Raw genomic sequence first — 9,052 nt, 5'->3', positions numbered from 1 at the left:
GCTTCCCACAGCGGCCCGAAAAACCCCTAGACTCTTTTAATCTTTTACTTCAGTCATATATTCTGAGCATATATATATATATATATATATATATATATATATATATATCTCCACAACTTCAATTTCCATCTATATGCTCCCGAATTTTTAAGTAACCCTTCGTGAATGAGGGAGGGCAACATAGCTTACTCTTTGCATGGAATCATATTTAGAGAAGTTCACAGTTCAGCAACCAAAAGTAACTTCAGAATGATGCAAGTCCTTTACAGGCATTGCTTGGGAACTGAGAAGAGGATTTGTAGCAATACTCTTTGCAGCTCCTCTTCGTCTCCTACCTACTTCCCGTAAGGGGAAGTAGATATGCTAGAAGGGGAAGTAGATATGCTAGAAATCCCATAAAACAACTACTCCCACCTACCACACAGCTTTCTTTTCTTCTCTCTGCTTCCCTACCTGTATCTTCTACCTTCCTCCCTTTCCTCCCGTCTTACAGCTCCTTCCCGTGTAGAGCAACTCAGCTTCTTGAACTAAGTTCTACTTCTTTTTTCCCTTTAATTATTCTTCTTATTTATTATTCTCCTTGTCCTGCATCCCCAAGCCCAAAGAAGCAGTCTGGCATCTATAGAACTCTCTTGGCCAGGGGAAGACTCGGGCAGGAGAGAAAGTTGTGAGCATATGCCTGTTCATAAGTTTCATTCTGTATATGTGTGTGTGTGCATGTGTGTGTGCGTGTATATATAGTATATATATATACTGAGAGCATTCCCTGAACTTTAGATCCATATATCCATCTTGTTTATCTCATAGGCACCACAAAATCAACATGTCCCCAAATTGTACTTCTTTGAGTACATTTGTTCTTCTTCTGAATGCATTTGTTTAATATTTCTCTTCCATGGAAGTTTAAACAAATACTTGTTTAGTTTGTGAATAAATGAGTAAATGAAATTATGAAACTTGTTCTTCCTTCAGTATTCTCTAGGTCAGTGAAAGACACCATCATCCACCTGGTTATTTAAACCATAATCCTGAAGATTATCCCTGATTCATCCTATTTGCCCATTTCTCCTCTCTGGCTATTCATCAAGCCCTATAAATTGTACAGCTTTAATATTTCTTCAGTCTCTCCCTTCCTCTCTAACCCTACTACTATAAAACTCTGACAAGTACCTGTTACCTATTCCTTTGTAATAGACTCCTTACAGGTTTCTGGTCTCCACTTTTATTTCTCTTCAATATATCTAAGACACGGTACTCATAGTTCCAGAGAAGTCCACCATCCCCCTTTATGGAAAATCATCTCTCCCATACCTCTGTCAAGGGATAATCCTATGCAATCATATTCTGTACCACATGACACCATCTTCCCAGTTCCTAGACATTGCTGATTACACCAGGAAGGTACCCCTAACTAATGTGTAGGTTATCCAGTAGCTATTAAAGTACTTGACAGGTAAAGTTTGGCCAATTAGCTTCTCATCTTTAGGCAAATGAATTAGAAAATAGGGAATGAATCAGACATTAGAAGCAAGGAAGTTTTTAAAATTGCATAAAGAAGCCAGTTAGTACAGAAGAGGCGGTGACTAAGACAAAATTTTGCCTAAGTAGAAAATATTGGTAGATAGAAGTGATGATATAAAGCAATAATACAGAACAGAGGGTAAATAAGCTGGTTAGTTCTGGGAGGAAACACAAAAAGACACATGAGAGACCAAGAGAGAAACTTAGTCATGGTAATGACAAGAGTATAGAGTAAAATGCTCTACACTCCTGCTGCTGAGGGTCCTAGATATGCTTCCAGTTCCAAATTCCCTGAGGACAGCTGTACTTTTAGTCTTGAATTTCCCTGAGAGTCCTGTTTCCTTTATTGCCAAGTGTATCCTAATGTATTTAATAAGGCTTCAGTTTCCATCTGTAGCTGGTGCCCTGCCCAAGGTTATATTTGGATCCATCAGCTCTGCAAAACAGGTACTAGAAATCATCATAGTAAGTGATAATGATGGAGGATTAGTTACATGTAACAGACACCCAAAATTACAGTAACTTAAGACAGAGATATATTTCTCTCTCACATAATACTAGAGAGGGCAAGGATGGCAGCTCTGCTCCATGAGTTTATCTTGGCACTTTCTACATTGTTGCATTGCCATCCTTTTGATGTTTTCTCATACCTGTGGTCCAAGGTAGATTACTACCATGACCACTTTATAAGCAATAGGTAGAACAAAGGAAAGACATGGCTTTTCCCTTTTAGAGCATACTTCAAAAGTTGCTCTCATCACTCAAGCTCACAGCTCACGGTCAGAGCTTAGTTACATGGTTATATTTAGCTACAAAGAAGGCTGGAAATTTTGCTTTATTTTAGGTGGCATGTGTCCAATCATATGAAAAGGGAAGAATGGATATTGGGGGACAAGGATCTGTTTTTACCATAATTGTAATAAGGAATCCTTGAAGCTAACTCTTAGAAGAGTAATGTGGGCCCCTTCGAATCACCTAAGGAATCTTTCATAGAAGAGTAGAGAATGTTAGTATCACTGAAAGCAGGCTTTTCCAAGAGGGTATGTAATGATTCCTCAGCCCCCTAGAAACACTGAGAGTATCCTCCCTTAGGAGGATTAGCAAGCAATCATTGCCTAGGGAAAGGAGACATAATTAGACACTCTCTCTTTTGACTGTTTAAGAGGAAACACTGCAGATCTCTAGGATGTGGGCTCCTTGGGAAACTTGTCCTGGGACTGCTTGTTTCCCTGGAAATTCACTGTGCTGTGTATGGAAACGGAAAACATACAGGACTAAGAGCTTCAATTGTGGGAACTGTGGCCTGGGCATATTTGGCTGAGCTGTGTACCAAGGGAATGGGATTGTCCTATCTCAAAAAACCTTCGCTGGATTGGGAGGACCTTGTTATGTGGTCTGTATTAGTCTGCTTGGGCTGCCATAACAAAATACCCTACGGGAATTCCCTGGTGGTCCAGTGGTTAGGACTTGGCACTTTCACTGCCGTGGGCCCGGGTTGGATCCCTGGTGGGAAAATTAAGATCCTGCAAGCCTCCAAGGCGCAGCCAAAACAACAACAACAACAACAGCAACGAAAACCTAGACTGGGTGGTGTAAACAACAGAAATTTATTTTCTCACAGTTCTGGAGGCTAAAAGTCCAAGATCAAGATTCTAGCTGCTTGGGTTTCTGGTGAGAGCTCTCTTCTTGGCTTGTAGGTAGCCACCTCTTTGCTAGATAGTCACATGTCCTATTCTGCATAGGTGCCTGGGGTGGGGGAGAGCAAACACCCCCTGGTGTTTCTTCTTACAAGGATAAAAATCCTATTGGATCCAGGCCCCCTTACGACTTCATTTAACCTTAATTACTTCCTTAGTGGCCCCACCTTCAAATATAGCCACATTGGAAGTTAGGGCTTCAACATATGAATTTTGGGGGGACACAGACATTCACTTCAAACATGGTTCCAGGATGCAATGATGCTCATGGACTAATTTAATTCTAGCTGGACTTGACTGTGGAAATTGTACTGATCTTCCTGGAGTAGATTTCAAAGAGAGCTACACATTCTTCCCCTCTTTGAATCTATTACCCCTTGCCATGTCACTTTAGTTCGTTCCCACATTGACTTGCTTTGGCAGTGACTTGCTGTGTGATTTATGACTTGCTTTGGCAATGGCACAATTGCCAATGTGACTCCAAGAAAGACTTGAAAAGTGCTTTCACATTGAGGCTTTTTTTTCTATTCTTGGGACCCCTATACTGCTGCCATGTGAAGAAATTCAAGCCAGCCTGCTGGATGATGAGAGATATTTGACTTTTTTGGCCCCATTGTTATGGCCAACAGCTTGAAAACTGTCAGATGTCTGAGAAAGGCCATTCTAGATTATCTAGCCACCAGTCATTCCTCAGCTAACTGCAGATGCATTTGCAGACTAAGAAGTGATCAGCTAAACTGGCCCAGGCCATAAGAACCAACCAGCTGACCCACAGAATTGTCAGATAAATAAATGCTTGTTGTTTTAATTCACAAATTTTGAGATGCTTTGTTATGTAACAATAGATGACTATCATACTTACCTTTTAGAATATATAGGAACATTGGAGTTCTTAGATAATTAAGGAGGAGATACTAGACTTCCTGATAATATGACATGAGGAGCCTGAGTGACTAACTAGGAAACAGAAAAGAGATGTCATAACATGTATAAACCCAAGATTATTGAACAGTTTATATTTGTCATACATCTAAATACTGGTAGCCCTCAGTTCTGAACTCTAAAGCAATTTAATCAATAGCTCACCCTACCATCTTCACTTGGGTATGTCACTGGTACTTAAGAGAAAAAAAAAAAAAGAGCAAACATATCTGAACAATTAATTATAATCTCCTTCAAACTTCTTCTTCACTGTTCCCTATATCAGTTGTCCAAGCCAGAAACCTGGAAATCATTCTTGAATCTTCTCTCTTTCTCTCTACCCAGATGAGTCAACAGTTCCTGTTGTTTCTGCTTTCTGAGTCTCTCTAAGATTCACTTTCTTTCATTACGATGATCACTTTCTTTCTACATGTCATCATCACCTCTCTCCCAGATAATTGTAAAATTCTCTTAATTTGCATAGAATTTGCTAGTGGAATGGATGTGAAGTGTGTGAGAAGGAAAGGATTCAACTATCATTCTGAGGTTTTGGCCTGAGCAATTGAAAAAAATCGGCTTGTCATTTATTAATGTAGGGAAGATAGGAGCAAGAGGGGGTTCAGGCCAGATTGTGTCACATGGCCACCTCTGGCCTGAGAAAGTGAGTATCTGGATGTATTAGTTTTCTATTCCTGTGTAATAACTTACCATAAACTTATCAGCTTAAAATAATATGCATTTATCTCACAATTTCTGTGGATCAGGAGTCCAGATATGGCTGGGATATGTTCTCATCTGGAGATTCAACTGGAGAGGTTTGTTTCCAAGCTCACTCAGGTGTTGCAGAGGGAGGAACACTCCCAAACTCGTCCTGTAAGGCCACCATAACCCTGATACCACAAAAAAAGAAAATTACAGACCAATATTACTGGTGAACACAGACACAAAAATCCTCAACAAAATTCTAGCAAACAGAATCCAACAACACATTAAAAGGATCATACACCATGATCCTTTTAAAAGGATCATACACCAAATCAAGTGGGATTTATCCCAGGTATGCAAGGATTCTTCAATATATGCAAATCAATCAGTGTGATACACCATATTAACAAATTAAATAATAAAAACCATATTATCATCTCAATAGATGCAGAAAAGGCTTTTGACAAAATTCAACACCCATTTATGATAAAAACTCTCTGGAAGGTGGGCATAGAGGGAAGCTACCTCAACATAATAAAGGTCACATATGACAAACCCACAGCAACTTCATTCTCATTGGTGAAAAACTGAAAGCATTTCCTTTAAGATCAGGAACAAGACAAGGATGTCCACTCTTGCCACTATTATTCAACATAGTTTTGGAAGTCCTAGCCATGGCAGTCAGAGAAGAAAAGGAAACAAAAGGAATACAAACTGGAAAAGAAGAAGTAAAACTGTCACTGTTTGCAGATGGTATGATACTATACATAGAAAATCCTAAAGATGCTACCAGAAAACTACTAGAGCTAATCAATGAATTTGGTAAAGTTGCAGGATACGAAATTAATGCACAGAAATCTCTTGCATTCCTATACACTAACGAAACATCAGAAGGAGAAATTAAGGAAACAATCCCATTTACCATCACAACAAAAAGAATACCTAGGAATAAACCTGCCTAAGGAGGCAAAAGACCTGTACTCAGAAAACTATAAAGCACTGATGAAAGAAATCAAAGATGATACAAACAGATGGAGAGATATACCATGTTCTTGGATTGGAAGAATCAATATTGTGAAAATGACTATACTACCCAAAGCAATCTACAGGTTCAATGCAATCCCTGTCAAATTGCCAATGGCATTTTTCACAGAATTAGGACAAAAATTTTTACAATTTGTATGGAAACACAAAAGACCCTGAATAGCCAAAGCAATCTTGAGAAAGAAAAACGGAGCTGGAGGAATCAGGCTCCCCGACTTCAGACTCTACTACAAAGTTACAGTAATCAAGACAGTATGGTACTGGCACAAAAACAGAAATATAGATCAATGGAACAGGATAGAAAGCCCAGAGATAAACCCATGCACCTATGGTCACCTAATCTATGACAAAGGAGGCAAGAATATACAAAGGAGGCAAGCCTCTTCAATAAGTGGTGCTGGGAAAACTGGACAGCTACATGTAAAAGAATGAAATCAGAACACGACCTAACACCATACACAAAAATAAACTCAAAATGGATTAAAGATCTAAATGTAAGGCCAACACTATAAAACTCTTAGAGGAAAAAATAGGAAGACCACTCTTTGACATAAATCACAGCAAGATCTTTTTTGACCTACCTCCTAGAGTAATGAAAATAAAACAAAAAATAAACAAATGGGACCTAATGAAACTTAAAAGCTTTTGCACAGCAAAGGAAACCCGACACAAGATGTAAAGACAACCCTCAGAATGGGAGAAAATATTTGCAAATGAAGCAATGGACAAAGGATTAATCTCCAAAATATACAAACAGCTCATGGAGCTCAATATCAAAAAAACAAACAACCCAATCCAAAAATGGGTGGAAGGCCTAAATAGACATTTCTCCAAAGAAGACATACAGATGGCCAAGAGGCACATGAAAAGATGCTCAACATCGCTAGTTATTAGAGAAATGCAAATCAAAACCACAATGAGATATCACCTCACACCGGCAGAATGGCCATCATCAAAAAATCTACAAACAATAAATGCTGGAGGGGGCGTGGAGAAAAGGGAGCCCTCCCACACTGTGGGAATGTAAATTGATACAGCCACTATGGAGAACAGTATGGACGTTCATTAAAAAACTAAAAATAGAACTACCATATGACCCAGCAATCCCACTACTGGGCATATACCCTGAGAAAAATAATTCAAAAAGACACATGTAACCCCAATGTTCATTGCAGCACTATTTACAATAGCCAGGACATGGAAACAACCCAAATGTCCATTGACAGATGAATGGAAAAAGAAGATGTGGTACATATATCCAATGGAATATTACTCAGCCATAAAAAGGAACGAAATTGAGTTATTTGTAGTGAGGTGGATGGACCTAGAGTCTGTCATACAGAGTGAAGTTAAGTCAGAAAGAGAAAAACAAATATCGTATATTAGCACATATATGTGGAATCTAGAAAAATGGTACGGATGAACCTATTTGTGTGGCAGGAATAGAAACGCAGATGTAGAGAATGTACATGTGGACACAGAGAGGGGAAAGGGAGGGTGGGACGAATTGGGAGATTAGGATTGACGTATATACACTACCATGCATAAAATAGATAGCTAGTGGGAACCTGCTGTATAGCACAGGGAGCTCAGATTGGTGCTCTGTGATGACCTAGATGGGTGGGATGGGGGGGTGGGAGGGAGGTCCAAGAGGGAGGGAAAATATGTATACATATAGCTGATTTACTTCATTGTACAGCAGAAACTAACACTACATTGTAAAGCAACTATACTACAAGAAAAAAATTTTTTTCTTGTGGTTGTAGGACTGAGTTTTTTGTGTTTGTTTTTTGGCTGGCTTTTGGGCCAGAGGCTGCCCATAGCTTCTAGAGGTTGCCTGCAACTTCCTGCCACATGACCCTCTCTACAGGCAGTTCAGAATATGGTAGCTTGGTTCTTCAAGGCCATTAGGAGAATGAGAATGAGAGTGAGTCTGTTAGCAAGACAGAATCTTATATAATGTAATGTAATCATGGAAGTGATACCACATCATTTTTGCTGTTTAGAAGCAAGTCACAGGTCCCACTCACCTCAAGGGGAGGAGATCACACAAAGGCATAAACACTGGAGAGGAGGTGGATCATGAGGGCAACCTTAGAGTCTATTTGCCACACTGACTTTCTTAGTCCCTATAGTGGAAGGCAAGAGGTTGAAATGGAGTTCTGGTCCCTAAGTTGCCAAGGCTGAGTCAGTGGATTCTCTTGCCAGAGACTGTGAATCTGGAATGGTGATGCAATTAGAGAGGAGAGAAGGATAGAATCCCTTTGCACAAGTATGTGGCAGCAGCATAGCACATTGTCTGGTGGTGGTGTGGGAGTGGTGGTGACAGCACTGTCCTGAAATTGTCCCTAATGTGTACTCTGGAGAGACTCCTTGTTTCCTGCCAGTTTCATAAGCCTGATTTTCCAATCTCTGTTCTGTTCTGTGAGCCCCTCTGTATAGCCTTCTAATAATTCCCCCTTAGGCTTAGGATAATCAGTTTGTTTCTGTTGTTTGTAACCAAGAATGTGTCAGACCCTGTACATGCAGGGAACTATAAACAGCTGGCATAACTATAAATAATTGACATAGCAGGGATTAATAGGAGAAGGTGAGGTAGACAGAGACCAGATTTCAGATGGTCTTGCCAATCATAGTAAATTTAGTAGACCTCATCCTGAGGGTCATGGAAATCTATTTAACTGTTTTAAGCAAGGGAGTCACATGTTATATGAAGGTTCTTGTAAAGGCTTTTTGGAGGATGGGTTTGAAGAGAAAGGGACTGGCTGTAGGTGAATGATTTAGAAAGATTTCCCAGTCAAGTAGGTGAGAGAAGATAAGACTTGAGCTGAGGTAGTACCAGTGGGATGGAAAAAGGAGACAGATTGGAGAGATGGTAAGGTTATAGAAGCAGCAGGACTTGTTCATTAATTGGGTGTGGGGGCAGGAGGGGAAGGAAGGAGTCTAGGATGACTTCCAGGTTTCTGGTTGAGGCAACTGGATGGATGGTGGTGAGGAACTGAAACAGGGAATACAGGAGCAGACTGATGATTGGCTGTAGAGTACACTGGTTGTGTGTGTAGGCTCTGGTATCTGAAAGACCTTGGTTTGAATCCTGGCTCTGCACTTACTAGCTGTGTCATATTGAGCATATTATGTAACTTGAATCTCAACTGTAAACTGGA

Source organism: Lagenorhynchus albirostris, chromosome 2, assembly GCF_949774975.1.
Source record: "Lagenorhynchus albirostris chromosome 2, mLagAlb1.1, whole genome shotgun sequence".
Lineage (NCBI taxonomy): Eukaryota > Metazoa > Chordata > Mammalia > Artiodactyla > Delphinidae > Lagenorhynchus > Lagenorhynchus albirostris.
This window is presented reverse-complemented; position numbering follows the sequence as displayed.